Raw genomic sequence first — 24,088 nt, forward strand, 5'->3', positions numbered from 1 at the left:
AATGTGTGGAGTCTGGTTACCCTTAAACTTTCTTAGTAGTCTCGTGAACCACTGACCCCCCCCTCCGATTTAATTTTTAAACTGGAACAGGCAATTTTTAAACTGGTCATTTGCCCTGTGTCACCGCCGTATTTCCCACGCTGGCGCGAGTTGCTTTGTGTTGTCGAGTGCGCGATGGAGTCGGCTATGCCTGGAGTCCCAACCTTGAATTAGAGAGGAATGGAGTGGAAACCCCCATACCTATAGCGTTGCCTGTGTACCCCCACCTACGGCGCCATAGTCCTCCCAGCATCCTCAGCGGTTAGGTAGGGTCGTACTGGACGAAATAGTAAAGGGCGCTCCCTCTATCTTCAAAATAGAAGCTAGTTCTCATACAAATAAAATGGCGCTACGCGGCAGCACTTAGCAATCGCCTACCGAAGGGTAGGGGCGTGCGCGAGGTACATTGGGAGAGATACGGTGACGCAGGTCGCCCATCATCATTTCAAATCCATCTCAATTCCCTTATCCCTGTCCCAACCCCCGCGACTTCCAACCACTTGCATAGCCCACTCGATCACGCTCTCTTTTCCCCGGCTACATATTTTGAAGATGGCACTTTTTAGGCGTATTAACAATCTTGGATCATCTTTGTGAACTTTTAGGTTAGCCCTGACTATATTTTGTTTAAGGTTTTAAGCTTAATATCAAACAGACCTTAGTTTATGCTACAAAAAAGTTTGAAATCGACAATCTCGGATCGTCTTTGTGAAGTTTTAAGGATATCCGAATTTCATAATGGGCTTATGACAATTTTGAGCTAAATGTTAAACGGACATAAATCAGCATTTTGAAAATTTTTGTAAAATTGTCAATTTGGTCCTATTTCTGGAATTTTTAGGGGGGCACCTCGCGTTTCAATAAATGATTGTAAAATATTGTATTATGTTAATTACAATAAGAATACAAACTTTTAATGATTTAGGTTTTTTTTTGAAGTATCATTATAAATAAATGTCTGATTGAGTTATGGTCCCCTTTATATATGTTTCTGCTTAGTGCAGATTTTAAAAATGTAAAACAGTTTCTTAACATTCTTAATTAAAATGAAGACTGAAGGAACAGATATTAATCAAAAAGGTCTTGATTAGAATCAAGACCTAAAAAGTATCGATAAGACTGAGGTTATCACTTGTCTGAAGGATCAGATATTAATTTTTCTTTTTAATTGAAACTTAAATGCATGCTTAAGAAAAAACAACGTTCCATTACCGTTTTCCGTTGAAATAAATTATTTTACTGGAAATCAATTTCAAAAATTTACTTATCTCGGCTTTTCGAGCACAATTCCATTCCCCGAAAACATTTTATCATTACATTAATTACTTTTGGGAGATAACGTGTCAAAATATCCTATAAAACAATAAAAATTGTAATAGCAGTCTGTTTAGCCATGACAACAACCTTTTAAAAGTTACAAGCACTATATAACCCTTTCGAGACTAACAGGACCTGAGCAAACTATAGCTTAACCTGCTACTACTACGACCGGGGAGAATTGATATAACTGGAGTTGAAATTTCATTATGTGCGACCTGCGGCCCTGAAACTCTCCCATAGTCCCAGTGTGTGTAGAACATAATTTTTTCGCTGTTATCTGCCAAAATCAATCTTTCTATGTAGTGCCGCCTCCTCAATTGAATTTTTCATGATATATTAAGGTTTGAACGAACAAAATTCTAGATTACTATTTTCACTACCATGTCCCTCTGCTAACTTGAAGCAAACTTTCCTCTCTTTTTGCTGCTCATTACCGGTGCCATTCCCTTGACTTTCTGTTCGATATAACTACTATCATGAGTTTATTTATTTCAAACCAAAATATAAAAAAATGGTTTCTTTTCCTTTTGTGCTACTTAGAATTTACAAATGTATATAACGTTGTTACGTGCCATATCAAATAGTCTCTAACCATTGTTAGGAACTAGAGAGAGAAATTGGGCAGTAACACTAATCATGCCCTGAACTATGAGAAAGAACAATACGACGGTTGACTAAAGTACACTTGATATTACATCATTTTGCAAAACCGCGAGTAAAAATCTTACTGTCCCTATTGAATTTGGCGCCATTGGTTTTAAAATAATTAAAATGTTCCACTGCGAAGCGTGCCGGTCACGAATGGGGATGTAACGTCTTTAGGAACCTTTTAAAACGCTAAACCATACACGTACTCTCCCAAAAGAAATTAATGTAATGATAAAATGTTTTCGGGGAATGGAATTGTGGTCGAAAAGCCGAGATAAGTAAATTTTTGAAATTGATTACCAGTAAAATAATTTATTTCAACGGAAAACGGTAATGGAACGTTGTTTTTTCTTAAGCATGCATTTAAGTTTCAATTAAAAAGAAAAATTAATATCTGATCCTTCAGACAAGTGATAACCTCAGTCTTATCGATACTTTTTAGGTCTTGATTCTAATCAAGACCTTTTTGATTAATAGGGTAAAAGTTCCGATGAGATAATTCATTTAATTTACTGGAATATTCAGAGTTCATATCGCTTCAAAGCGAGGGCTCCGTGGCTTAGTAGTTAAAGCGCCTGTCTAGTAAACAGGAGATTATGAGTTCGATTCTCGTTGGAGCCTTGCTGTTATGTTACTTGAACTAGATTTCGTAGCTATCAAATTTTGAAAAAATTAAAAATAATAGTTGATTTAGATATTCATTTATGCAAACAATAGGGTAAAAGTTCCGATGAGATAATTCATTTAATTTACTGGAATATTCAGAGTTCATATCGCTTCAAATTAAGGGCTCCGTGGCGTTGTGGTTAAAGCGACTGTGTAGTAAACAGGAGAGCATGAGTTCGATTCTCGTCGGAGCCTCGCTGTTATATTACTTGATCTAGATTTCGTAGCTATTAAAATATGAAAAGTTAAAACAATAGTGTAAAAATTCCGATGAGTTAGTTTAGTTAAATTACTGGAATATTCAGCATTCATGTCGCTTCAAAGCAAGGGCTCCGTGGCTTAGTGGTTAAACCGCCTGTCTCGTAAACAGGAGATCATAAGATCGATTCTCGTCGGAGCCCTGCTGTTAAGTTACTTGAACTAGATTTCGTAGCTATTAAATTTTGAAAAATTAAAAATAATAGGGCAAAAGTTCCGATGAGATAATTTAGTTAATTTACTGAAATATTCTGCATTCATATCGCTCCAAAGCAAGGGCTCCGTGGCTTAGTGGTTAAAGCGCCTGTCTTGTAAACAGGAGATCATGACATCGATTCTCGTCGGAGCCTTGCTGTTATGTTACTTGAACTAGATTTCGTAGCTATAAAATTTTGAAAAAATTAAAAATAATAGTTGATTTAGATATGCATTTCTGCAAACAATAGGGTAAAAGTTCCGATGAGATAATTTAGTTAATTTACTGAAATATTCTGCATTCATATCGCTTCAAAGCAAGGGCTCCGTGGCTTAGTGGTTAAAGCGCCTGTCTAGTAAACAGAAGATTATGAGTTCGATTCTCGTCGTTGCCTTGCTGTTATGTTACTTGACCTAGATTTCGTAGCTATTAAATTTTCAATATTAAAACAATAGGGTAAAAATTCCGATGAGTTAATTTAGTTAAATTACTGTAATATTCAGCATTCATGTCGCTTCAAAGCAAGGGCTCCGTGGCTTAGTGGTTAAAGCGGCTGTCTAGTAAACAGGAGATCGTGAGTTCGATTCTCGTCGGAGCCTCGCTGTTATGTTACTTGAACTAGATTTCGTAGCTATATAATTTTGAAAAAATAAAATAATAGGGCAAAAGTTCCCATGAGATAATTTAGTTAATTTACTGAAATATTCTGCATTCATATCGCTTCAAAGCATGGGCTCCGTGGCTTAGTGGTTAAAGCGCCAGTCTTGTAAACAGGAGATCATGAGTTCGATTCTCGTCGGAGCCTCGCTGTTTTATTACTTGAACTAGATTTCGAAGCTATTAAATTTTGAAAAATTAAAAATAATAGTTGATTTACATATGCATATAAGCAAACAATTGTGTAAAAGTTCCGATGTGATAATTTAGTTAATTTACTGAAATATTCAGCATTCATATCGCTTCAGAGCAATTGCTCCGTGGCTTAGTGGTTAAAGCGCCTGTCTATTAAACCGGAGATCATGAGTTCGATTCTCGTCGGAGCCTCGCTGTTATGTTACTTGACCTAGATTTCGTAGCTATTAAATTTTGAAAAATTAAACCAATAGGGTAAAAATTCCGATGACATAATTTAGTTAATTTACTGAAATATTCAGCATTCATATCGCTTCAAAGAAAGGGCTCCGTGGCTTAGTGGTTAAAGCGCCTGTCTAGGAAACAGGAGATCATGAGTTCGATTCTCGTCGGAGCCTTGCTGTTATATTACTTGAACTAGATTTCGAAGCTATTAAATTTTGAAAAATTAAAAATTATAGTTGATTTAGATATGCATATATGCAAACAATAGTGTAATAGTTCCCATGAGATAAATTAGATAATTTACTGAAATATTCAGCATTCATATCGCTTCAAAGCAAGGGCTCCGTGGCTTAGTGGTTAAAGCGCCTGTCTAGTAAACAGAAGATCATGAGTTCGATTCTCGTCGGAGCCTCGCTGTTATGTTACTTGAACTAGATTTCGTAGCTATATAATTTTGAAAAATTAAAATAATAGGGAAAAAGTTCCCAAGAGATAATTTAGTTAATTTACTGAAATACCCTGCATTCATATCGCTTCAAAGCAAGGGCTCCGTGGCTTAGTGGTTAAAGCGCCAGTCTTGTAAACAGGAGATCATGTGTTCGATTCTCGTCGGAACCTTGCTGTTATATTACTTGAACTAGATTTCGAAGCTATTAAATTTTGAAAAATTAAAAATAATAGTTGATTTAGATATGCATATATGCAAACAATAGTGTAAAAGTTCCCATGAGATAATTTAGTGAATTTACTGAAATATTCAGCATTCATATCGCTTCAAAGCAAGGGCTCCGTGGCTTAGTGGTTAAAGCGCCTGTCTAGTAAACAGGAGATCATGAGTTCGATTCTCGTCGGAGCCTTGCTGTTATGTTACTTGACCTAGATTTCGTAGCTATTAAATTTTGAAAAATTAAAACAATAGGGTAAAAATTCCGATGAGTTAATTTAGTTAAATTACTGGAATATTCAGCATTCATGTCGCTTCAAAGCAAGGGCTCCGTGGCTTAGTGGTTAAAGCGCCTGTCTAGTAAACAGGAGATCATGAGTTCGATTCTCGTCGGAGCCTCGCTGTTTTGTTGATTGAACTAGATTTCGTAGCTATTAAATTTTGAAAAATTAAAAATAATAGTTGATTTAGATATGCATATATGCAAACAATAGTGTAAAAGTTACGTTGAGATAATTTAGTTAATTTACTGAAATATTCTGCATTCATATCGCTTCAAAGCAAGGGCTCCGTGGCTTAGTGGTTAAAGCGCCAGTCTAGTAAACAGAAGATCATGAGTTCGATCCTCGTTGGAGCCTTGCTGTTATGTTACTTGATCTATATTTCGTAGCTATTAAATTTTGAAAAATTAAAACAATAGGGTAAAACTTCCGACGAGTTAATTTAGTTAAATTACAGGAATATTCAGCATTCATGTCACTTCAAAGCAATAGCTCCGTGGCTTAGTGGTTAAAGCGCCTGTATAGTAATCAGGAGATCATGAGTTCGATTCTCGTCGGAGCCTCGCTGTTAAGTTACTTGAACTAGATTTCGTAGCTATATAATTTTGAAAAATTAAAATAATAGGGCAAAAGTTCCGATGAGATAATTTAGTTAATTTACTGATATTCTGAATTCATATCGCTTCAAAGCAAGGGCTCCGTGGCTTAGTGGTTAAAGCGCCTGTCTAGTAAACAGGAGATCATGAGTTCGATTCTCGTCGGAGACTTGCTGTTATGTTACTTGACCTAGATTTCGTAGCTATTAAATTTTGAAAAATTAAAACAATAGGGTAAAAATTCCGATGAGTTAATTTAGTTAAATTACTGGAATATTCAGCATTCATGTCGCTTCAAAGCAAGGGCTCCGTGGCTTAGTGGTTAAAGCGCCTGTCTAGTAAACAGGAGATCATGAGTTCGATTCTCGTCGGAGCCTCGCTGTTATGTTGATTGAACTAGATTTCGTAGCTATATAATTTTGAAAAATTAAAATAATAGGGCAAAAGTTCCGATGAGTTAATTTAGTTAATTTACTGAAATATTCTGCATTCATATCGCTTCAAAGCAAGGGCTCCGTGGCTTAGTGGTTAAAGCGCCTGTCTTGTAAACAGGAGATCATGAGTTCGATTCTCGTTGGAGCCTTGCTGTTATGTTACTTGAACTAGATTTCGTAGCTATTAAAATTTGAAAAGTTAAAACAATAGTGTAAAAATTCCGATGAGTTAATTTAGTTAAATTACTGGAATATTCAGCATTCATTTCGCTTCAAAGCAAGGGCTCCGTGGATTAGTGGTTAAAGCGCCTGTCTGGTAATCAGGAGATCATGAGTTCGATTCTCGTCGGACCCTGACTGTTATGTTACTTGAACTAGATTTCGTAGCTATATAATTTTGAAAAATTAAAATAATAGGGCAAAAGTTCCGATGAGATAATTTAGTTAATTTACTGAAATATTCTGCATTCATATCGCTCCAAAGCAAGGGCTCCGTGGCTTAGTGGTTAAAGCGCCTGTCTAGTAAACAGAAGATTATGAGTTCGATTCTCGTCGTTGCCTTGCTGTTATGTTACTTGACCTAGATTTCGTAGCTATTAAATTTTCAATATTAAAACAATAGGGTAAAAATTCCGATGAGTTAATTTAGTTAAATTACTGGAATATTCAGCATTCATGTCGCTTCAAAGCAAGGGCTCCGTGGCTTAGTGGTTAAAGCGGCTGTCTAGTAAACAGGAGATCGTGAGTTCGATTCTCGTCGGAGCCTCGCTGTTATGTTACTTGAACTAGATTTCGTAGCTATATAATTTTGAAAAAATAAAATAATAGGGCAAAAGTTCCCATGAGATAATTTAGTTAATTTACTGAAATATTCTGCATTCATATCGCTTCAAAGCATGGGCTCCGTGGCTTAGTGGTTAAAGCGCCAGTCTTGTAAACAGGAGATCATGAGTTCGATTCTCGTCGGAGCCTCGCTGTTTTATTACTTGAACTAGATTTCGAAGCCATTAAATTTTGAAAAATTAAAAATAATAGTTGATTTACATATGCATATAAGCAAACAATTGTGTAAAAGTTCCGATGTGATAATTTAGTTAATTTACTGAAATATTCAGCATTCATATCGCTTCAGAGCAAGGGCTCCGTGGCTTAGTGGTTAAAGCGCCTGTCTATTAAACCGGAGTTCATGAGTTCGATTCTCGTCGGAGCCTCGCTGTTATGTTACTTGACCTAGATTTCGTAGCTATTAAATTTTGAAAAATTAAACCAATAGGGTAAAAATTCCGATGACATAATTTAGTTAATTTACTGAAATATTCAGCATTCATATCGCTTCAAAGAAAGGGCTCCGTGGCTTAGTGGTTAAAGCGCCTGTCTAGGAAACAGGAGATCATGAGTTCGATTCTCGTCGGAGCCTTGCTGTTATATTACTTGAACTAGATTTCGAAGCTATTAAATTTTGAAAAATTAAAAATTATAGTTGATTTAGATATGCATATATGCAAACAATAGTGTAATAGTTCCCATGAGATAAATTAGATAATTTACTGAAATATTCAGCATTCATATCGCTTCAAAGCAAGGGCTCCGTGGCTTAGTGGTTAAAGCGCCTGTCTAGTAAACAGAAGATCATGAGTTCGATTCTCGTCGGAGCCTCGCTGTTATGTTACTTGAACTAGATTTCGTAGCTATTAAATTTTGAAAAATTGAACCAATAGGGTAAAAATTCCGATGAGTTAATTTAGTTAAATTACTGGAATATTCAGCATTCATGTCGCTTCAAAGCAAGGGCTCCGTGGCTTAGTGGTTAAAGCGCCTGTCTAGTAAACAGGAGATCATGAGTTCGATAATCGCCGGAGCCTCGCTGTTATGTTACTTGAACTAGATTTCGTAGCTATATAATTTTGAAAAATTAAAATAATAGGGCAAAAGTTCCCAAGAGATAATTTAGTTAATTTACTGAAATACCCTGCCTTCATATCGCTTCAAAGCAAGGGCTCCGTGGCTTAGTGGTTAAAGCGCCAGTCTTGTAAACAGGAGATCATGTGTTAGATTCTCGTCGGAACCTTGCTGTTATATTACTTGAACTAGATTTCGAAGCTATTAAATTTTGAAAAATTAAAACAATAGTGTAAAAGTTCCCATGAGATAATTTAGTGAATTTACTGAAATATTCAGCATTCATATCGCTTCAAAGCAAGGGCTCCGTGGCTTAGTGGTTAAAGCGCCTGTCTAGTAAACAGGAGATCATGAGTTCGATTCTCGTCGGAGCCTTGCTGTTATGTTACTTGACCTAGATTTCGTAGCTATTAAATTTTGAAAAATTAAAACAATAGGGTAAAAATTCCGATGAGTTAATTTAGTTAAATTACTGGAATATTCAGCATTCATGTCGCTTCAAAGCAAGGGCTCCGTGGCTTAGTGGTTAAAGCGCCTGTCTAGTAAACAGGAGATCATGAGTTCGATTCTCGTCGGAGCCTCGCTGTTTTGTTGATTGAACTAGATTTCGTAGCTATTAAATTTTGAAAAATTAAAAATAATAGTTGATTTAGATATGCATATATGCAAACAATAGTGTAAAAGTTACGTTGAGATAATTTAGTTAATTTACTGAAATATTCTGCATTCATATCGCTTCAAAGCAAGGGCTCCGTGGCTTAGTGGTTAAAGCGCCAGTCTAGTAAACAGAAGATCATGAGTTCGATCCTCGTTGGAGCCTTGCTGTTATGTTACTTGATCTATATTTCGTAGCTATTAAATTTTGAAAAATTAAAACAATAGGGTAAAACTTCCGACGAGTTAATTTAGTTAAATTACAGGAATATTCAGCATTCATGTCACTTCAAAGCAATAGCTCCGTGGCTTAGTGGTTAAAGCGCCTGTATAGTAATCAGGAGATCATGAGTTCGATTCTCGTCGGAGCCTCGCTATTAAGTTACTTGAACTAGATTTCGTAGCTATATAATTTTGAAAAATTAAAATAATAGGGCAAAAGTTCCGATGAGATAATTTAGTTAATTTACTGATATTCTGAATTCATATCGCTTCAAAGCAAGGGCTCCGTGGCTTAGTGGTTAAAGCGCCTGTCTAGTAAACAGGAGATCATGAGTTCGATTCTCGTCGGAGACTTGCTGTTATGTTACTTGACCTAGATTTCGTAGCTATTAAATTTTGAAAAATTAAAACAATAGGGTAAAAATTCCGATGAGTTAGTTTAGTTAAATTACTGGAATATTCAGCATTCATGTCGCTTCAAAGCAAGGGCTCCGTGGCTTAGTGGTTAAAGCGCCTGTCTAGTAAACAGGAGATCATGAGTTCGATTCTCGTCGGAGCCTCGCTGTTATGTTGATTGAACTAGATTTCGTAGCTATATAATTTTGAAAAATTAAAATAATAGGGCAAAAGTTCCGATGAGTTAATTTAGTTAATTTACTGAAATATTCTGCATTCATATCGCTTCAAAGCAAGGGCTCCGTGGCTTAGTGGTTAAAGCGCCTGTCTTGTAAACAGGAGATCATGAGTTCGATTCTCGTTGGAGCCTTGCTGTTATGTTACTTGAACTAGATTTCGTAGCTATTAAAATTTGAAAAATTAAAATAATAGGGCAAAAGTTCCGATGAGATAATTTAGTTAATTTACTGAAATATTCTGCATTCATATCGCTCCAAAGCAAGGGCTCCGTGGCTTAGTGGTTAAAGCGCCTGTCTAGTAAACAGAAGATTATGAGTTCGATTCTCGTCGTTGCCTTGCTGTTATGTTACTTGACCTAGATTTCGTAGCTATTAAATTTTCAATATTAAAACAATAGGGTAAAAATTCCGATGAGTTAATTTAGTTAAATTACTGGAATATTCAGCATTCATGTCGCTTCAAAGCAAGGGCTCCGTGGCTTAGTGGTTAAAGCGGCTGTCTAGTAAACAGGAGATCGTGAGTTCGATTCTCGTCGGAGCCTCGCTGTTATGTTACTTGAACTAGATTTCGTAGCTATATAATTTTGAAAAAATAAAATAATAGGGCAAAAGTTCCCATGAGATAATTTAGTTAATTTACTGAAATATTCTGCATTCATATCGCTTCAAAGCATGGGCTCCGTGGCTTAGTGGTTAAAGCGCCAGTCTTGTAAACAGGAGATCATGAGTTCGATTCTCGTCGGAGCCTCGCTGTTTTATTACTTGAACAAGATTTCGAAGCCATTAAATTTTGAAAAATTAAAAATAATAGTTGATTTACATATGCATATAAGCAAACAATTGTGTAAAAGTTCCGATGTGATAATTTAGTTAATTTACTGAAATATTCAGCATTCATATCGCTTCAGAGCAAGGGCTCCGTGGCTTAGTGGTTAAAGCGCCTGTCTATTAAACCGGAGTTCATGAGTTCGATTCTCGTCGGAGCCTCGCTGTTATGTTACTTGACCTAGATTTCGTAGCTATTAAATTTTGAAAAATTAAACCAATAGGGTAAAAATTCCGATGACATAATTTAGTTAATTTACTGAAATATTCAGCATTCATATCGCTTCAAAGAAAGGGCTCCGTGGCTTAGTGGTTAAAGCGCCTGTCTAGGAAACAGGAGATCATGAGTTCGATTCTCGTCGGAGCCTTGCTGTTATATTACTTGAACTAGATTTCGAAGCTATTAAATTTTGAAAAATTAAAAATTATAGTTGATTTAGATATGCATATATGCAAACAATAGTGTAATAGTTCCCATGAGATAAATTAGATAATTTACTGAAATATTCAGCATTCATATCGCTTCAAAGCAAGGGCTCCGTGGCTTAGTGGTTAAAGCGCCTGTCTAGTAAACAGAAGATCATGAGTTCGATTCTCGTCGGAGCCTCGCTGTTATGTTACTTGAACTAGATTTCGTAGCTATTAAATTTTGAAAAATTGAACCAATAGGGTAAAAATTCCGATGAGTTAATTTAGTTAAATTACTGGAATATTCAGCATTCATGTCGCTTCAAAGCAAGGGCTCCGTGGCTTAGTGGTTAAAGCGCCTGTCTAGTAAACAGGAGATCATGAGTTCGATAATCGCCGGAGCCTCGCTGTTATGTTACTTGAACTAGATTTCGTAGCTATATAATTTTGAAAAATTAAAATAATAGGGCAAAAGTTCCCAAGAGATAATTTAGTTAATTTACTGAAATACCCTGCCTTCATATCGCTTCAAAGCAAGGGCTCCGTGGCTTAGTGGTTAAAGCGCCAGTCTTGTAAACAGGAGATCATGTGTTAGATTCTCGTCGGAACCTTGCTGTTATATTACTTGAACTAGATTTCGAAGCTATTAAATTTTGAAAAATTAAAACAATAGTGTAAAAGTTCCCATGAGATAATTTAGTGAATTTACTGAAATATTCAGCATTCATATCGCTTCAAAGCAAGGGCTCCGTGGCTTAGTGGTTAAAGCGCCTGTCTAGTAAACAGGAGATCATGAGTTCGATTCTCGTCGGAGCCTTGCTGTTATGTTACTTGACCTAGATTTCGTAGCTATTAAATTTTGAAAAATTAAAACAATAGGGTAAAAATTCCGATGAGTTAATTTAGTTAAATTACTGGAATATTCAGCATTCATGTCGCTTCAAAGCAAGGGCTCCGTGGCTTAGTGGTTAAAGCGCCTGTCTAGTAAACAGGAGATCATGAGTTCGATTCTCGTCGGAGCCTCGCTGTTTTGTTGATTGAACTAGATTTCGTAGCTATTAAATTTTGAAAAATTAAAAATAATAGTTGATTTAGATATGCATATATGCAAACAATAGTGTAAAAGTTACGTTGAGATAATTTAGTTAATTTACTGAAATATTCTGCATTCATATCGCTTCAAAGCAAGGGCTACGTGCCTTAGTGTTTAAAGCGCCTGTATAGTAATCAGGAGATCATGAGTTCGATTCACGTCGGAGCCTCGCTGTTAAGTTACTTGAACTAGATTTCGTAGCTATATAATTTTGAAAAATTAAAATAATAGGGCAAAAGTTCCGATGAGATAATTTAGTTAATTTACTGAAATATTCTGAATTCATATCGCTTCAAAGCAAGGGCTCCGTGGCTTAGTGGTTAAAGCGCCTGTCTAGTAAACAGGAGATCATGAGTTCGATTCTCGTCGGAGCCTTGCTGTTATGTTACTTGACCTAGATTTCGTAGCTATTAAATTTTGAAAAATTAAAACAATAGGGTAAAAATTCCGATGAGTTAGTTTAGTTAAATTACTGGAATATTCAGCATTCATGTCGCTTCAAAGCAAGGGCTCCGTGGCTTAGTGGTTAAAGCGCGTGTCTATTAAACAGGAGATCATGAGTTCGAGTGTCGTCGGTGCCTCGCTGTTATGTTACTTGAACTAGATTTCGTAGCTATACAATTTTGAAAAATTAAAATAATAGTGCAAAAGTTCCCATGAGATAATTTAGTTAATTTACTGAAATATTCTGCATTCATATTGCTTCAAAGCAAGGGCTCCGTGGCTTAGTGGTTAAAGCGCCAGTCTTGCAAACAGGAGATCATGTGTTCGATTCTCGTCGGAGCCTTGCTGTTATATTACTTGACCTAGATTTCGTAGCTATTAAATTTTGAAAAATTAAAACAATAGGGTAAAAATTCCGAGGAGTTAATTTAGTTAAATTACTGGAATATTCAGTGTTCATGTCGCTTCATAGCAAGGGCTCCGTGGCTTAGTGGTTAAAGCGCCTGTCTAGTAAACAGGAGATCATGAGTTCGATTCTCGTCGGAGCCTTGCTGTTATGTTACTTGACCTAGATTTCGTAGCTATTAAATTTTGAAAAATTAAAAATAATAGTTGATTTAGATATGCATATATGCAAACAATAGTGTAAAAGTTACGTTGAGATAATTTAGTTAATTTACTGAAATATTCTGCATTCATATCGCTTCAAAGCAAGGGCTCCGTGGCTTAGTGGTTAAAGCGAAAGTCTTGTAAACAGGAGATCATGTGTTCGATTCTCGTCGGAGCCTTGCTGTTATATTACTTGAACTAGATTTCGAAGCTATTAAATTTTGAAAAATTAGAAATTATAGTTGATTAAGATATGCATATATGCAAACAATAGTGTAAAAGTTCCCATGAGATAATTTAGTTAATTTACTGAAATATTCTGCATTCATATTGCTTCAAAGCAAGGGCTCCGTGGCTTAGTGGTTAAAGCGCCAGTCTTGCAAACAGGAGATCATGTGTTCGATTCTCGTCGGAGCCTTGCTGTTATATTACTTGACCTAGATTTCGTAGCTATTAAATTTTGAAAAATTAAAACAATAGGGTAAAAACTCCGATGAGTTAATTTAGTTAAATTACTGGAATATTCAGCATTCATGTCGCTTCAAAGCAAGGGCTCCGTGGCTTAGTGGTTAAAGCGCCTGTCTAGTAAACAGGAGATCATGAGTTCGATTCTCGTCGGAGCCTCGCTGTTATGTTGATTGAACTAGATTTCGTAGCTATTAAATTTTGAAAAATTAAAAATAATAGTTGATTTAGATATGCATATATGCAAACAATAGTGTAAAAGTTACGTTGAGATAATTTAGTTAATTTACTGAAATATTCTGCATTCATATCGCTTCAAAGCAAGGGCTCCGTGGCTTAGTGGTTAAAGCGAAAGTTTTGTAAACAGGAGATCATGTGTTCGATTCTCGTCGGAGCCTTGCTGTTATATTACTTGAACTAGATTTCGAAGCTATTAAATTTTGAAAAATTAGAAATTATAGTTGATTAAGATATGCATATATGCAAACAATAGTGTAAAAGTTCCCATGAGATAATTTAGTTAATTTACTGAAATATTCAGCATTCATATCGCTTCAAAGCAAGGGCTCCGTGGCTTAGTGGTTAAAGCGCCAGGCTTGTAAACAGGAGATCATGTGTTCGATTCTTGTCGGAGCCTTGCTGTTATATTACTTGACCTAGATTTCGTAGCTATTAAATTTTGAAAAATTAAAACAATAGGGTAAAAATTCCGAGGAGTTAATTTAGTTAAATTACTGGAATATTCAGTGTTCATGTCGCTTCATAGCAAGGGCTCCGTGGCTTAGTGGTTAAAGCGCCTGTCTAGTAAACAGGAGATCATGAGTTCCATTCTCGTCGGAGCCTTGCTGTTATGTTACTTGACCTAGATTTCGTAGCTATTAAATTTTGAAAAATTAAAACAATAGGGTAAAAACTCCGATGAGTTAATTTAGTTAAATTACTGGAATATTCAGCATTCATGTTTCAAAGCAAGGGCTCCGTGGCTTAGTGGTTAAAGCGCCTGTCTAGTAAACAGGAGATCATGAGTTCGATTCTCGTCGGAGCCTCGCTGTTATGTTGATTGAACTAGATTTCGTAGCTATTAAATTTTGAAAAATTAAAAATAATAGTTGATTTAGATATGCATATATGCAAACAATAGTGTAAAAGTTACGTTGAGATAATTTAGTTAATTTACTGAAATATTCTGCATTCATATCGCTTCAAAGCAAGGGCTCCGTGGCTTAGTGGTTAAAGTGAAAGTCTTGTAAACAGGAGATCATGTGTTCGATTCTCGTCGGAGCCTTGCTGTTATATTACTTGAACTAGATTTCGAAGCTATTAAATTTTGAAAAATTAGAAATTATAGTTGATTTAGATATGCATATATGCAAACAATAGTGTAAAAGTTCCCATGAGATAATTTAGTTAATTTACTGAAATATTCAGCATTCATATCGCTTCAAAGCAAGGGCTCCGTGGCTTAGTGGTTAAAGCGCCTGTCTAGTAAACAGGAGATCATGAGTTCGATTCTCGTCGGAGCCTGGCTGTTATGTTACTTGACCTAGATTTCGTAGCTATTAAATTTTGAAAAATTAAAACAATAGGGTAAAAATTCCGATGAGTTAATTTAATTAAATTACTGGAATATTCAGCATTCATGTCGCTTCAAAGCAAGGGCTCCGTGGCTTAGTGGTTAAAGCGCCTGTCTATTAAACAGGAGATCATGAGTTCGAGTCTCGTCGGAGCCTCGCTGTTATGTTACTTGAACTAGATTTCGTAGCTATACAATTTTGAAAAATTAAAATAATAGGGCAAAAGTTCCCATGAGATAATTTAGTTAATTTACTGAAATATTCTGCATTCATATTGCTTCAAAGCAAGGGCTCCGTGGCTTAGTGGTTAAAGCGCCAGTCTTGTAAACAGGAGATCATGTGTTCGATTCTCGTCGGAGCCTTGCTGTTATATTACTTGACCTAGATTTCGTAGCTATTAAATTTTGAAAAATTAAAACAATAGGGTAAAAATTCCGAGGAGTTAATTTAGTTAAATTACTGGAATATTCAGTGTTCATGTCGCTTCATATCAAGGGCTCCGTGGCTTAGTGGTTAAAGCGCCTGTCTAGTAAACAGGAGATCATGAGTTCGATTCTCGTCGGAGCCTCGCTGTTATGTTACTTGAACTAGATTTCGTAGCTATATAATTTTGAAAAATTAAAATAATAGGGCAAAAGTTCCCATGAGATAATTTAGTTAATTTACTGAAATATTCTGCATTCATATCGCTTCAAACCAAGGGCTCCTTGGCTTAGTGGTTAAAGCGCCTGTCTTGTAAACAGGAGATCATGTGTTCGATTCTCGTCGGAGCCTAGCTGTTATGTTGATTGAACTAGATTTCGTAGCTATATAATTTTGAAAAATTAAAATAATAGGGCAAAAGTTCCGATGAGTTAATTTAGTTAATTTACTAAAATATTCTGCATTCATATCGCTTCAAAACAGGGGCTCCGTGGCTTAGTGGTTAAAGCGGCTGTCTAGTAAACAGGAGATCATGAGTTCGATTCTCGTCGGAGCCTTGCTGTTATGTTACTTGACCTAGATTTCGTAGCTATTAAATTTTGAAAAATTAAAACAATAGGGTAAAAATTCCGAGGAGTTAATTTAGTTAAATTACTGGAATATTCAGTGTTCATGTCGCTTCATAGCAAGGGCTCCGTGGCTTAGTGTTTAAAGCGCCTGTCTAGTAAACAGGAGATCATGAGTTCGATTCTCGTCGGAGCCTCGCTGTTATGTTACTTGAACTAGATTTCGTAGCTATATAATTTTGAAAAATTAAAATAATAGGGCAAAAGTTCCCATGAGATAATTTAGTTAATTTACTGAAATATTCTGCATTCATATCGCTTCAAACCAAGGGCTCCTTGGCTTAGTGGTTAAAGCGCCTGTCTTGTAAACAGGAGATCATGTGTTCGATTCTCGTCGGAGCCTAGCTGTTATGTTGATTGAACTAGATTTCGTAGCTATATAATTTTGAAAAATTAAAATAATAGGGCAAAAGTTCCGATGAGTTAATTTAGTTAATTTACTGAAATATTCTGCATTCATATCGCTTCAAAGCAGGGGCTCCGTGGCTTAGTGGTTAAAGCGGCTGTCTTGTAAACAGGAGATCATGTGTTCGATTCTCGTCGGAGCCTCCCTGTTATATTACTTGAACTAGATTTCGTAGCTATTAAATTTTGAAAAATTAAAAATAATAGTTGATTTAGATATGCATCTATGCAAACAATAGTGTAAAAGTTACGTTGAGATAATTTAGTTAATTTACTGAAATATTCTGCATTCATATCGCTTCAAAGCAAGGGCTCCGTGGCTTAGTGGTTAAAGCGAAAGTCTTGTAAACAGGAGATCATGTGTTCGATTCTCGTCGGAGCCTTGCTGTTATATTACTTGAACTAGATTTCGAAGCTATTAAATTTTGAAAAATTAGAAATTATAGTTGATTTAGATATGCATATATGCAAACAATAGTGTTAAAGTTCTCATGAGATAATTTAGTTAATTTACTGAAATATTCAGCATTCATATCGCTTCAAAGCAAGGGCTCCGTGGCTTAGTGGTTAAAGCGCCTGTCTAGTAAACAGGAGATCATGAGTTCTATTCTCGTCGGAGCCTTGCTGTTATGTTACTTGACCCAGATTTCGTAGCTATATAATTTTGAAAAATTAAAATAATAGGGCAAAAGTTCCCATGAGATAATTTAGTTAATTTACTGAAATATTCTGCATTCATATTGCTTTAAAGCAAGGGCTCCGTGGCTTAGTGGTTAAAGCGCCAGTCTTGTTAACAGGAGATCATGTGTTCGATTCTCGTCGGAGCCTTGCTGTTATATTACTTGACCTAGATTTCGTTGCTATTTAATTTTGAAAAATTAAAACAATAGGGTAAAAATTCCGAGGAGTTAATTTAGATAAATTACTGGAATATTCAGTGTTCATGTCGCTTCATAGCAAGGGCTCCGTGACTTAGTGGTTAAAGCGCCTGTCTAGTAAACAGGAGATCATGAGTTCGATTCTCGTCGGAGCCTCGCTGTTATGTTACTTGAACTAGATTTCGTAGCTATATAATTTTGAAAAATTAAAATAATAGGGCAAAAGTTCCCATGAGATAATTTAGTTAATTTACTGAAATATTCTGCATTCATATCGCTTCAAACCAAGGGTTCCTTGGCTTAGTGGTTGAAGCGCCTGTCTTGTAAACAGGAGATCATGTGTTCGATTCTCGTCGGAGCCTAGCTGTTATATTACTTGAACTAGATTTCGAAGCTATTAAATTTTGAAAAATTAAAAATTATAAATGATTTAGATATGCATATATGCAAACAATAGTGTAAAAGTTCCCATGAGATAATTTAGTTAATTTACTGAAATATTCAGCATTCATATCGCTTCAAAGCAAGGGCTCCGTGGCTTAGTGGTTAAAGCGCCTGTCTAGTAAACAGGAGATCATGAGTTCGATTCTCGTCGGAGCCTTGCTGTTATGTTGCTTGACCTAGATTTCGTAGCTATTAAATTTTGAAAAATTGAAACAATAGGGTAAAAATTCCGATGAGTTAATTTAGTTAAATTACTGGAATATTCAGCATTCATGTCGCTTCAAAGCAAGGGCTCCGTGGCTTAGTGGTTAAAGCGCCTGTCTTGTAAACAGGAGATCATGAGTTCGATTCTCGTCGGAGCCTCGCTGTTATGTTACTTGAACTAGATTTCGTAGCTATATAATTTTGAAAAATTAAAATAATAGGGCAAAAGTTCCCATGAGATAATTTAGTTAATTTACTGAAATATTCTGCATTCATATCGCTTCAAACCAAGGGCTCCTTGGCTTAGTGGTTAAAGCGCCTGTCTTGTAAACAGGAGATCATGTGTTCGATTCTCGTCGGAGCCTAGCTGTTATGTTGATTGAACTAGATTTCGTAGCTATATAATTTTGAAAAATTAAAATAATAGGGCAAAAGTTCCGATGAGTTAATTTAGTTAATTTACTGAAATATTCTGCATTCATATCGCTTCAAAGCAGGGGCTCCGTGGCTTAGTGGTTAAAGCGGCTGTCTTGTAAACAGGAGATCATGTGTTCGATTCTCGTCGGAGCCTCCCTGTTATATTACTTGAACTAGATTTCGTAGCTATTAAATTTTGAAAAATTAAAAATAATAGTTGATTTAGATATGCATCTATGCAAACAATAGTGTAAAAGTTACGTTGAGATAATTTAGTTAATTTACTGAAATATTCTGCATTCATATCGCTTCAAAGCAAGGGCTCCGTTTCTTAGTGGTTAAAGCGAAAGTCTTGTAAACAGGAGATCATGTGTTCGATTCTCGTCGGAGCCTTGCTGTTATATTACTTGAACTAGATTTCGAAGCTATTAAATTTTGAAAAATTAGAAATTATAGTTGATTTAGATATGCATATATGCAAACAATAGTGTTAAAGTTCTCATGAGATAATTTAGTTAATTTACTGAAATATTCAGCATTCATATCGCTTCAAAGCAAGGGCTCCGTGGCTTAGTGGTTAAAGCGCCTGTCTAGTAAACAGGAGATCATGAGTTCTATTCTCGTCGGAGCCTTGCTGTTATGTTACTTGACCCAGATTTCGTAGCTATATAATTTTGAAAAATTAAAATAATAGGGCAAAAGTTCCCATGAGATAATTTAGTTAATTTACTGAAATATTCTGCATTCATATTGCTTTAAAGCAAGGGCTCCGTGGCTTAGTGGTTAAAGCGCCAGTCTTGTTAACAGGAGATCATGTGTTCGATTCTCGTCGGAGCCTTGCTGTTATATTACTTGACCTAGATTTCGTTGCTATTTAATTTTGAAAAATTAAAACAATAGGGTAAAAATTCCGAGGAGTTAATTTAGATAAATTACTGGAATATTCAGTGTTCATGTCGCTTCATAGCAAGGGCTCCGTGACTTAGTGGTTAAAGCGCCTGTCTAGTAAACAGGAGATCATGAGTTCGATTCTCGTCGGAGCCTCGCTGTTATGTTACTTGAACTAGATTTCGTAGCTATATAATTTTGAAAAATTAAAATAATAGGGCAAAAGTTCCCATGAGATAATTTAGTTAATTTACTGAAATATTCTGCATTCATATCGCTTCAAACCAAGGGTTCCTTGGCTTAGTGGTTGAAGCGCCTGTCTTGTAAACAGGAGATCATGTGTTCGATTCTCGTCGGAGCCTAGCTGTTATATTACTTGAACTAGATTTCGAAGCTATTAAATTTTGAAAAATTAAAAATTATAAATGATTTAGATATGCATATATGCAAACAATAGTGTAAAAGTTCCCATGAGATAATTTAGTTAATTTACTGAAATATTCAGCATTCATATCGCTTCAAAGCAAGGGCTCCGTGGCTTAGTGGTTAAAGCGCCTGTCTAGTAAACAGGAGATCATGAGTTCGATTCTCGTCGGAGCCTTGCTGTTATGTTGCTTGACCTAGATTTCGTAGCTATTAAATTTTGAAAAATTGAAACAATAGGGTAAAAATTCCGATGAGTTAATTTAGTTAAATTACTGGAATATTCAGCATTCATGTCGCTTCAAAGCAAGGGCTCCGTGGCTTAGTGGTTAAAGCGCCTGTCTTGTAAACAGGAGATCATGAGTTCGATTCTCGTCGGAGCCTCGCTGTTATGTTACTTGAACTAGATTTCGTAGCTATTAAATTTTGAAAAATTAAAACAATAGGGTAAAAATTCCGATGAGTTAATTTAGTTAAATTACTGGAATATTCAGCATTCATGTCGCTTCAAAGCGAGGGCTCCGTGGCTTAGTGATTAAAGCGCCTGTCTAGTAAACAGGAGATCATGAGTTCGATTCTCGTCGAACCTTCGGTGTTATGTTACTTGAACTAGATTTCGTAACTATATAATTTTGAAAAATTAAAATAATAGGGCAAAAGTTCCCATGAGATAATTTAGTTAATTTACTGAAATATTCTGCATTCATATCGCTTCAAATCAAGGGCTCCGTGGCTTAGTGGTTAAAGCGCCTGTCTAGTAAACAGGAGATCATGAGTTCGATTCTCGTCGGAGCCTCGCTGTTATGTTACTTGAACTAGATTTCGTAGCTACATAATTTTGAAAAATTAAAATAATAGGGCAAAAGTTACCATGAGATAATTTAGTTAATTTACTGAAATATTCTGCATTCATATCGCTGCAAAGCAAGGGCTCCGTGGCTTAGTGGTTAAAGCGCCAGTCTTGTAAACAGGAGATCATGTGTTCGATTCTCGTCGGAGCCTCGCTGTTATATTACTTGAACTAGATTTCGAAGCTATTAAATTTTGAAAAATTAAAAATAATAGTTGATTTAGATATGCATATATGCAAACAATAGTGAAAAAGTTCCCATGAGATAATTTAGTTAATTTACTGAAATATTCAGCATTCATATCGCTTCAAAGCAAGGGCTCCGTGGCTTAGTGGTTAAAGCGCCTGTCTAGTAAACAGGAGATCATGAGTTCGATTCTCGTCGGAGCCTTGCTGTTATGTTACTTGACCTAGATTTCGTAGCTATTAAATTTTGAAAAATTAAAACAATAGGGTAAAAATTCCCATGAGATAATTTAGTTAATTTACTGAAATATTCTGCATTCATATCGCTTCAAACCAAGGGCTCCTTGGCTTAGTGGTTAAAGCGCCTGTCTTGTAAACAGGAGATCATGTGTTCGATTCTCGTCGGAGCCTAGCTGTTATATTACTTGAACTAGATTTCGAAGCTATTAAATTTTGAAAAATTAAAAATTATAAATGATTTAGATATGCATATATGCAAACAATAGTGTAAAGGTTCCCATGAGATAATTTAGTTAATTTACTGAAATATTCAGCATTCATATCGCTTCAAAGCAAGGGCTCCGTGGCTTAGTGGTTAAAGCGCCTGTCTAGTAAACAGGAGATCATGAGTTCGATTCTCGTCGGAGCCTCGCTGTTATGTTACTTGAACTAGATTTCGTAGCTATTAAATTTTGAAAAATTAAAACAATAGGGTAAAAATTCCGATGAGTTAATTTAGTTAAATTACTGGAATATTCAGCATTCATGTCGCTTCAAAGCGAGGGCTCGGTGGCTTAGTGATTAAAGCGCCTGTCTAGTAAACAGGAGATCATGAGTTCGATTCTCGTCGAAGCCTCGCTGTTTTGTTACTTGAACTAGATTTCGTAGCTATATAATTTTGAAAAATTAAAATAATAGGGCAAAAGTTCCCATGAGATAATTTAGTTAATTTACTGAAATATTCTGCATTCATATTGCTTTAAAGCAAGGGCTCCGTGGCTTAGTGGTTAAAGCGCCAGTCTTGTAAACAGGAGATCATGTGTTCGATTCTCGTCGGAGCCTTGCTGTTATATTACTTGACCTAGATTTCGAAGCTATTAATTTTTGAAAAATTAAAACAATAGTGTAAAAGTTCCCATGAGATAATTTAGTGAATTTACTGAAATATTCAGCATTCATATCGCTTCAAAGCAAGGGCTCCGTGGCTTAGTGGTTAAAGCGCCTGTCTAGTAAACAGGAGATCATGAGTTCGATTCTCGTCGGAGCCTAGCTGTTATATTACTTGAACTAGATTTCGAAGCTATTAAATTTTGAAAAATTAAAAATTATAAATGATTTAGATATGCATATATGCAAACAATAGTGTAAAAGTTCCCATGAGATAATTTAGTTAATTTACTGAAATATTCAGCATTCATATCGCTTCAAAGCAAGGGCTCCGTGGCTTAGTGGTTAAAGCGCCTGTCTAGTAAACAGGAGATCATGAGTTCGATTCTCGTCGGAGCCTTGCTGTTATGTTGCTTGACCTAGATTTCGTAGCTATTAAATTTTGAAAAATTGAAACAATAGGGTAAAAATTCCGATGAGTTAATTTAGTTAAATTACTGGAATATTCAGCATTCATGTCGCTTCAAAGCAAGGGCTCCGTGGCTTAGTGGTTAAAGCGCCTGTCTTGTAAACAGGAGATCATGAGTTCGATTCTCGTCGGAGCCTCGCTGTTATGTTACTTGAACTAGATTTCGTAGCTATTAAATTTTGAAAAATTAAAACAATAGGGTAAAAATTCCGATGAGTTAATTTAGTTAAATTACTGGAATATTCAGCATTCATGTCGCTTCAAAGCGAGGGCTCCGTGGCTTAGTGATTAAAGCGCCTGTCTAGTAAACAGGAGATCATGAGTTCGATTCTCGTCGAACCTTCGGTGTTATGTTACTTGAACTAGATTTCGTAACTATATAATTTTGAAAAATTAAAATAATAGGGCAAAAGTTCCCATGAGATAATTTAGTTAATTTACTGAAATATTCTGCATTCATATCGCTTCAAATCAAGGGCTCCGTGGCTTAGTGGTTAAAGCGCCTGTCTAGTAAACAGGAGATCATGAGTTCGATTCTCGTCGGAGCCTCGCTGTTATGTTACTTGAACTAGATTTCGTAGCTACATAATTTTGAAAAATTAAAATAATAGGGCAAAAGTTACCATGAGATAATTTAGTTAATTTACTGAAATATTCTGCATTCATATCGCTGCAAAGCAAGGGCTCCGTGGCTTAGTGGTTAAAGCGCCAGTCTTGTAAACAGGAGATCATGTGTTCGATTCTCGTCGGAGCCTCGCTGTTATATTACTTGAACTAGATTTCGAAGCTATTAAATTTTGAAAAATTAAAAATAATAGTTGATTTAGATATGCATATATGCAAACAATAGTGAAAAAGTTCCCATGAGATAATTTAGTTAATTTACTGAAATATTCAGCATTCATATCGCTTCAAAGCAAGGGCTCCGTGGCTTAGTGGTTAAAGCGCCTGTCTAGTAAACAGGAGATCATGAGTTCGATTCTCGTCGGAGCCTTGCTGTTATGTTACTTGACCTAGATTTCGTAGCTATTAAATTTTGAAAAATTAAAACAATAGGGTAAAAATTCCCATGAGATAATTTAGTTAATTTACTGAAATATTCTGCATTCATATCGCTTCAAACCAAGGGCTCCTTGGCTTAGTGGTTAAAGCGCCTGTCTTGTAAACAGGAGATCATGTGTTCGATTCTCGTCGGAGCCTAGCTGTTATATTACTTGAACTAGATTTCGAAGCTATTAAATTTTGAAAAATTAAAAATTATAAATGATTTAGATATGCATATATGCAAACAATAGTGTAAAGGTTCCCATGAGATAATTTAGTTAATTTACTGAAATATTCAGCATTCATATCGCTTCAAAGCAAGGGCTCCGTGGCTTAGTGGTTAAAGCGCCTGTCTAGTAAACAGGAGATCATGAGTTCGATTCTCGTCGGAGCCTCGCTGTTTTGTTACTTGAACTAGATTTCGTAGCTATTAAATTTTGAAAAATTAAAACAATAGGGTAAAAATTCCGATGAGTTAATTTAGTTAAATTACTGGAATATTCAGCATTCATGTCGCTTCAAAGCGAGGGCTCGGTGGCTTAGTGATTAAAGCGCCTGTCTAGTAAACAGGAGATCATGAGTTCGATTCTCGTCGAAGCCTCGCTGTTTTGTTACTTGAACTAGATTTCGTAGCTATATAATTTTGAAAAATTAAAATAATAGGGCAAAAGTTCCCATGAGATAATTTAGTTAATTTACTGAAATATTCAGCATTCA

General features: G+C 35.8%; 52 non-coding genes across 52 annotated transcripts; all 52 read left to right on the plus strand.

The window, feature by feature from the left end:
* Nucleotides 1-3,208: 3,208 nt before the first annotated feature.
* Nucleotides 3,209-3,281, plus strand: TRNAT-UGU (transfer RNA threonine (anticodon UGU)). The gene has a single exon. It is a non-coding gene; the product is annotated as a tRNA-Thr (tRNA).
* Nucleotides 3,282-3,859: 578 nt separating this feature from the next.
* Nucleotides 3,860-3,932, plus strand: TRNAT-UGU (transfer RNA threonine (anticodon UGU)). The gene has a single exon. It is a non-coding gene; the product is annotated as a tRNA-Thr (tRNA).
* A 166-nt stretch (nucleotides 3,933-4,098) lies between these two features.
* On the plus strand, nucleotides 4,099-4,171 carry TRNAN-AUU (transfer RNA asparagine (anticodon AUU)). Its single transcript has one exon. It is a non-coding gene; the product is annotated as a tRNA-Asn (tRNA).
* Nucleotides 4,172-4,304: 133 nt separating this feature from the next.
* Nucleotides 4,305-4,377, plus strand: TRNAP-AGG (transfer RNA proline (anticodon AGG)). Its single transcript has one exon. It is a non-coding gene; the product is annotated as a tRNA-Pro (tRNA).
* A 166-nt stretch (nucleotides 4,378-4,543) lies between these two features.
* On the plus strand, nucleotides 4,544-4,616 carry TRNAT-AGU (transfer RNA threonine (anticodon AGU)). Its single transcript has one exon. It is a non-coding gene; the product is annotated as a tRNA-Thr (tRNA).
* Nucleotides 4,617-4,988: 372 nt separating this feature from the next.
* Nucleotides 4,989-5,061, plus strand: TRNAT-AGU (transfer RNA threonine (anticodon AGU)). Its single transcript has one exon. It is a non-coding gene; the product is annotated as a tRNA-Thr (tRNA).
* Nucleotides 5,062-5,194: 133 nt separating this feature from the next.
* On the plus strand, nucleotides 5,195-5,267 carry TRNAT-AGU (transfer RNA threonine (anticodon AGU)). Its single transcript has one exon. It is a non-coding gene; the product is annotated as a tRNA-Thr (tRNA).
* A 576-nt stretch (nucleotides 5,268-5,843) lies between these two features.
* TRNAT-AGU (transfer RNA threonine (anticodon AGU)) lies at nucleotides 5,844-5,916 on the plus strand. The gene has a single exon. It is a non-coding gene; the product is annotated as a tRNA-Thr (tRNA).
* Nucleotides 5,917-6,049: 133 nt separating this feature from the next.
* On the plus strand, nucleotides 6,050-6,122 carry TRNAT-AGU (transfer RNA threonine (anticodon AGU)). Its single transcript has one exon. It is a non-coding gene; the product is annotated as a tRNA-Thr (tRNA).
* Nucleotides 6,123-6,255: 133 nt separating this feature from the next.
* On the plus strand, nucleotides 6,256-6,328 carry TRNAT-UGU (transfer RNA threonine (anticodon UGU)). The gene has a single exon. It is a non-coding gene; the product is annotated as a tRNA-Thr (tRNA).
* Nucleotides 6,329-6,461: 133 nt separating this feature from the next.
* On the plus strand, nucleotides 6,462-6,534 carry TRNAT-GGU (transfer RNA threonine (anticodon GGU)). Its single transcript has one exon. It is a non-coding gene; the product is annotated as a tRNA-Thr (tRNA).
* A 544-nt stretch (nucleotides 6,535-7,078) lies between these two features.
* On the plus strand, nucleotides 7,079-7,151 carry TRNAT-UGU (transfer RNA threonine (anticodon UGU)). Its single transcript has one exon. It is a non-coding gene; the product is annotated as a tRNA-Thr (tRNA).
* Nucleotides 7,152-7,317: 166 nt separating this feature from the next.
* Nucleotides 7,318-7,390, plus strand: TRNAN-AUU (transfer RNA asparagine (anticodon AUU)). Its single transcript has one exon. It is a non-coding gene; the product is annotated as a tRNA-Asn (tRNA).
* A 133-nt stretch (nucleotides 7,391-7,523) lies between these two features.
* TRNAP-AGG (transfer RNA proline (anticodon AGG)) lies at nucleotides 7,524-7,596 on the plus strand. The gene has a single exon. It is a non-coding gene; the product is annotated as a tRNA-Pro (tRNA).
* A 166-nt stretch (nucleotides 7,597-7,762) lies between these two features.
* On the plus strand, nucleotides 7,763-7,835 carry TRNAT-AGU (transfer RNA threonine (anticodon AGU)). The gene has a single exon. It is a non-coding gene; the product is annotated as a tRNA-Thr (tRNA).
* Nucleotides 7,836-8,380: 545 nt separating this feature from the next.
* TRNAT-AGU (transfer RNA threonine (anticodon AGU)) lies at nucleotides 8,381-8,453 on the plus strand. Its single transcript has one exon. It is a non-coding gene; the product is annotated as a tRNA-Thr (tRNA).
* Nucleotides 8,454-8,586: 133 nt separating this feature from the next.
* On the plus strand, nucleotides 8,587-8,659 carry TRNAT-AGU (transfer RNA threonine (anticodon AGU)). Its single transcript has one exon. It is a non-coding gene; the product is annotated as a tRNA-Thr (tRNA).
* A 576-nt stretch (nucleotides 8,660-9,235) lies between these two features.
* TRNAT-AGU (transfer RNA threonine (anticodon AGU)) lies at nucleotides 9,236-9,308 on the plus strand. Its single transcript has one exon. It is a non-coding gene; the product is annotated as a tRNA-Thr (tRNA).
* Nucleotides 9,309-9,441: 133 nt separating this feature from the next.
* On the plus strand, nucleotides 9,442-9,514 carry TRNAT-AGU (transfer RNA threonine (anticodon AGU)). Its single transcript has one exon. It is a non-coding gene; the product is annotated as a tRNA-Thr (tRNA).
* A 133-nt stretch (nucleotides 9,515-9,647) lies between these two features.
* On the plus strand, nucleotides 9,648-9,720 carry TRNAT-UGU (transfer RNA threonine (anticodon UGU)). The gene has a single exon. It is a non-coding gene; the product is annotated as a tRNA-Thr (tRNA).
* A 544-nt stretch (nucleotides 9,721-10,264) lies between these two features.
* TRNAT-UGU (transfer RNA threonine (anticodon UGU)) lies at nucleotides 10,265-10,337 on the plus strand. Its single transcript has one exon. It is a non-coding gene; the product is annotated as a tRNA-Thr (tRNA).
* A 166-nt stretch (nucleotides 10,338-10,503) lies between these two features.
* TRNAN-AUU (transfer RNA asparagine (anticodon AUU)) lies at nucleotides 10,504-10,576 on the plus strand. The gene has a single exon. It is a non-coding gene; the product is annotated as a tRNA-Asn (tRNA).
* Nucleotides 10,577-10,709: 133 nt separating this feature from the next.
* TRNAP-AGG (transfer RNA proline (anticodon AGG)) lies at nucleotides 10,710-10,782 on the plus strand. Its single transcript has one exon. It is a non-coding gene; the product is annotated as a tRNA-Pro (tRNA).
* A 166-nt stretch (nucleotides 10,783-10,948) lies between these two features.
* Nucleotides 10,949-11,021, plus strand: TRNAT-AGU (transfer RNA threonine (anticodon AGU)). Its single transcript has one exon. It is a non-coding gene; the product is annotated as a tRNA-Thr (tRNA).
* Nucleotides 11,022-11,566: 545 nt separating this feature from the next.
* Nucleotides 11,567-11,639, plus strand: TRNAT-AGU (transfer RNA threonine (anticodon AGU)). Its single transcript has one exon. It is a non-coding gene; the product is annotated as a tRNA-Thr (tRNA).
* Nucleotides 11,640-11,772: 133 nt separating this feature from the next.
* Nucleotides 11,773-11,845, plus strand: TRNAT-AGU (transfer RNA threonine (anticodon AGU)). The gene has a single exon. It is a non-coding gene; the product is annotated as a tRNA-Thr (tRNA).
* A 372-nt stretch (nucleotides 11,846-12,217) lies between these two features.
* TRNAT-AGU (transfer RNA threonine (anticodon AGU)) lies at nucleotides 12,218-12,290 on the plus strand. The gene has a single exon. It is a non-coding gene; the product is annotated as a tRNA-Thr (tRNA).
* A 339-nt stretch (nucleotides 12,291-12,629) lies between these two features.
* Nucleotides 12,630-12,702, plus strand: TRNAA-UGC (transfer RNA alanine (anticodon UGC)). Its single transcript has one exon. It is a non-coding gene; the product is annotated as a tRNA-Ala (tRNA).
* A 133-nt stretch (nucleotides 12,703-12,835) lies between these two features.
* On the plus strand, nucleotides 12,836-12,908 carry TRNAT-AGU (transfer RNA threonine (anticodon AGU)). Its single transcript has one exon. It is a non-coding gene; the product is annotated as a tRNA-Thr (tRNA).
* Nucleotides 12,909-13,313: 405 nt separating this feature from the next.
* TRNAA-UGC (transfer RNA alanine (anticodon UGC)) lies at nucleotides 13,314-13,386 on the plus strand. Its single transcript has one exon. It is a non-coding gene; the product is annotated as a tRNA-Ala (tRNA).
* Nucleotides 13,387-13,519: 133 nt separating this feature from the next.
* Nucleotides 13,520-13,592, plus strand: TRNAT-AGU (transfer RNA threonine (anticodon AGU)). The gene has a single exon. It is a non-coding gene; the product is annotated as a tRNA-Thr (tRNA).
* Nucleotides 13,593-14,203: 611 nt separating this feature from the next.
* TRNAT-AGU (transfer RNA threonine (anticodon AGU)) lies at nucleotides 14,204-14,276 on the plus strand. The gene has a single exon. It is a non-coding gene; the product is annotated as a tRNA-Thr (tRNA).
* A 130-nt stretch (nucleotides 14,277-14,406) lies between these two features.
* TRNAT-AGU (transfer RNA threonine (anticodon AGU)) lies at nucleotides 14,407-14,479 on the plus strand. Its single transcript has one exon. It is a non-coding gene; the product is annotated as a tRNA-Thr (tRNA).
* Nucleotides 14,480-14,884: 405 nt separating this feature from the next.
* Nucleotides 14,885-14,957, plus strand: TRNAT-AGU (transfer RNA threonine (anticodon AGU)). Its single transcript has one exon. It is a non-coding gene; the product is annotated as a tRNA-Thr (tRNA).
* A 133-nt stretch (nucleotides 14,958-15,090) lies between these two features.
* On the plus strand, nucleotides 15,091-15,163 carry TRNAN-AUU (transfer RNA asparagine (anticodon AUU)). The gene has a single exon. It is a non-coding gene; the product is annotated as a tRNA-Asn (tRNA).
* Nucleotides 15,164-15,502: 339 nt separating this feature from the next.
* Nucleotides 15,503-15,575, plus strand: TRNAT-AGU (transfer RNA threonine (anticodon AGU)). Its single transcript has one exon. It is a non-coding gene; the product is annotated as a tRNA-Thr (tRNA).
* Nucleotides 15,576-16,120: 545 nt separating this feature from the next.
* TRNAT-AGU (transfer RNA threonine (anticodon AGU)) lies at nucleotides 16,121-16,193 on the plus strand. The gene has a single exon. It is a non-coding gene; the product is annotated as a tRNA-Thr (tRNA).
* Nucleotides 16,194-17,010: 817 nt separating this feature from the next.
* Nucleotides 17,011-17,083, plus strand: TRNAT-AGU (transfer RNA threonine (anticodon AGU)). The gene has a single exon. It is a non-coding gene; the product is annotated as a tRNA-Thr (tRNA).
* Nucleotides 17,084-17,867: 784 nt separating this feature from the next.
* Nucleotides 17,868-17,940, plus strand: TRNAT-AGU (transfer RNA threonine (anticodon AGU)). The gene has a single exon. It is a non-coding gene; the product is annotated as a tRNA-Thr (tRNA).
* A 133-nt stretch (nucleotides 17,941-18,073) lies between these two features.
* TRNAT-UGU (transfer RNA threonine (anticodon UGU)) lies at nucleotides 18,074-18,146 on the plus strand. Its single transcript has one exon. It is a non-coding gene; the product is annotated as a tRNA-Thr (tRNA).
* An 817-nt stretch (nucleotides 18,147-18,963) lies between these two features.
* On the plus strand, nucleotides 18,964-19,036 carry TRNAT-AGU (transfer RNA threonine (anticodon AGU)). The gene has a single exon. It is a non-coding gene; the product is annotated as a tRNA-Thr (tRNA).
* A 784-nt stretch (nucleotides 19,037-19,820) lies between these two features.
* TRNAT-AGU (transfer RNA threonine (anticodon AGU)) lies at nucleotides 19,821-19,893 on the plus strand. Its single transcript has one exon. It is a non-coding gene; the product is annotated as a tRNA-Thr (tRNA).
* A 133-nt stretch (nucleotides 19,894-20,026) lies between these two features.
* TRNAT-UGU (transfer RNA threonine (anticodon UGU)) lies at nucleotides 20,027-20,099 on the plus strand. Its single transcript has one exon. It is a non-coding gene; the product is annotated as a tRNA-Thr (tRNA).
* A 339-nt stretch (nucleotides 20,100-20,438) lies between these two features.
* Nucleotides 20,439-20,511, plus strand: TRNAT-AGU (transfer RNA threonine (anticodon AGU)). Its single transcript has one exon. It is a non-coding gene; the product is annotated as a tRNA-Thr (tRNA).
* Nucleotides 20,512-20,883: 372 nt separating this feature from the next.
* TRNAT-AGU (transfer RNA threonine (anticodon AGU)) lies at nucleotides 20,884-20,956 on the plus strand. The gene has a single exon. It is a non-coding gene; the product is annotated as a tRNA-Thr (tRNA).
* Nucleotides 20,957-21,328: 372 nt separating this feature from the next.
* TRNAT-AGU (transfer RNA threonine (anticodon AGU)) lies at nucleotides 21,329-21,401 on the plus strand. The gene has a single exon. It is a non-coding gene; the product is annotated as a tRNA-Thr (tRNA).
* A 545-nt stretch (nucleotides 21,402-21,946) lies between these two features.
* Nucleotides 21,947-22,019, plus strand: TRNAT-AGU (transfer RNA threonine (anticodon AGU)). The gene has a single exon. It is a non-coding gene; the product is annotated as a tRNA-Thr (tRNA).
* Nucleotides 22,020-22,185: 166 nt separating this feature from the next.
* Nucleotides 22,186-22,258, plus strand: TRNAT-AGU (transfer RNA threonine (anticodon AGU)). Its single transcript has one exon. It is a non-coding gene; the product is annotated as a tRNA-Thr (tRNA).
* A 133-nt stretch (nucleotides 22,259-22,391) lies between these two features.
* On the plus strand, nucleotides 22,392-22,464 carry TRNAT-UGU (transfer RNA threonine (anticodon UGU)). Its single transcript has one exon. It is a non-coding gene; the product is annotated as a tRNA-Thr (tRNA).
* Nucleotides 22,465-22,803: 339 nt separating this feature from the next.
* TRNAT-AGU (transfer RNA threonine (anticodon AGU)) lies at nucleotides 22,804-22,876 on the plus strand. Its single transcript has one exon. It is a non-coding gene; the product is annotated as a tRNA-Thr (tRNA).
* Nucleotides 22,877-23,248: 372 nt separating this feature from the next.
* On the plus strand, nucleotides 23,249-23,321 carry TRNAT-AGU (transfer RNA threonine (anticodon AGU)). The gene has a single exon. It is a non-coding gene; the product is annotated as a tRNA-Thr (tRNA).
* Nucleotides 23,322-23,693: 372 nt separating this feature from the next.
* TRNAT-AGU (transfer RNA threonine (anticodon AGU)) lies at nucleotides 23,694-23,766 on the plus strand. The gene has a single exon. It is a non-coding gene; the product is annotated as a tRNA-Thr (tRNA).
* Nucleotides 23,767-24,088: the final 322 nt, after the last annotated feature.

This window comes from Phalangium opilio, unplaced genomic scaffold (genome assembly GCF_054372755.1).
Source record: "Phalangium opilio isolate 3A_F unplaced genomic scaffold, DU_Popi_V2 ptg000019l_1, whole genome shotgun sequence".
Lineage (NCBI taxonomy): Eukaryota > Metazoa > Arthropoda > Arachnida > Opiliones > Phalangiidae > Phalangium > Phalangium opilio.